General features: G+C 37.1%; 1 long non-coding RNA gene across 1 annotated transcript; it reads right to left on the bottom strand.

Annotated features, from left to right (window-relative positions):
* Positions 1-290: 290 nt before the first annotated feature.
* On the bottom strand, positions 291-1,226 carry LOC113475518. Its single transcript, XR_003397262.1, has 2 exons — positions 1,061-1,226; positions 291-415 (listed from the first exon to the last, which is right to left on the bottom strand). It is a non-coding gene; the product is annotated as an uncharacterized LOC113475518 (long non-coding RNA).
* Positions 1,227-1,329: the final 103 nt, after the last annotated feature.

Genomic DNA, 1,329 nt, shown 5'->3' with positions numbered 1-1,329 from the left:
TGGTTAGAAGCCATTCTACTAAACAAAGTGTAGTGGTGAAGTGGGTTCTGGGTAGGAATGGTGAAGTGGGTTCTGGGGTTAAAGGGGGCATGGTAGTTATCTATTGGACACTAGTGTATACATACGAACAAACTTTAAACACAGGGGAGGCAGGCATAGTTAGACACACAAGCCTGTGAAACAAATCTAACTTATTGGTTGTAATGTTTACTGATTATTGTTGTTGTGTATTAAATCCACAGTTGGATTGTCTACTTTGAACATATCCATAGATTAAAAAGCCGATAATATAGAGGGTTAGGGAAGTTCTATTCTATACATCTACCATTGTTTGTTGGCAAACAAAGAAAGTCCTTTATGACACAATAAGGGAACGGGAAAGAAGAACAATCAATTATGTCCTGGGTTCCGGAATCTGGAAAACAATGAAATTATTTTGTTACAAAGAATATCTAAGTATAGATAGTGTGGTGGAGTGGTTAACCCAGAAGTTACAGGTTCAAGGCTCTAATGGGTTGTCCCAACGTCACGTCAGGAAACGTCGCTTGTGTCCACCATTACGGAGCCCACAGAGCGTGAATCGCCAATACAAATGCATGGTCGGCATGTGTTTATTTAGTTCTTGTAAGCTAAACAAAGCTCGGAAACACGTATAGCTGTTGTTTTACCATTTAAAATATAATTTCTAATATAAATCTTGTTATACAATAATAAATCTAGGAATTAATGTGAAGTAAATTAATATTTTGACTAGTTTTCGGCGTACAGTGTGGTTTAACAGGGTACTTTACGTTGGCGATTAAAACTAGCAGCAATCAGCCTAGTTTACATAACAGTATATGATCATACCTACGAATCTACAGAGCCATTCTTTACTACATTTATAATCCAACATGCAGCTCTAAACTGCTTAGGTACTAGCAGATAAGGTGTTCGCGTTTTCCGATTTTATAAAGACCCGAAACGCAGAGAAGGTCGCTTATTAATTCAAGCAGAAGACCCAGTTGTAAAAAGCCACCATGTACGGTGTGCAACACTTAACAACATCAAGCAGACATACCTATATTTTTATTCTTTCGTTGAAAAACGTTTTCGATATTTTTCTTCACTTTCTCATCTTGCATTACATTATTAAGCTGAGGTTTGTAAACATTTTGTGGCAATTTCAACAATTTACCGCTCGCCATTTTTTACACACGTGATCAAAAACTCCCTAAACCAAAATCATAACATTTCGCCGGATAGAAATCATAAATCCCGTTTTTTTAGGCACGGGAGGGGGGAATTTAGTGCTGGTTTAATTTAATTCAAAATACACTATGGCATAGC

The sequence above is a fragment of the Ciona intestinalis genome, unplaced genomic scaffold (genome assembly GCF_000224145.3).
Source record: "Ciona intestinalis unplaced genomic scaffold, KH HT000737.1, whole genome shotgun sequence".
Classification (NCBI taxonomy): domain Eukaryota; kingdom Metazoa; phylum Chordata; class Ascidiacea; order Phlebobranchia; family Cionidae; genus Ciona; species Ciona intestinalis.
Note: the sequence above shows the minus strand (reverse complement) of the source record. Positions and strands in the feature narration are given on the sequence as shown.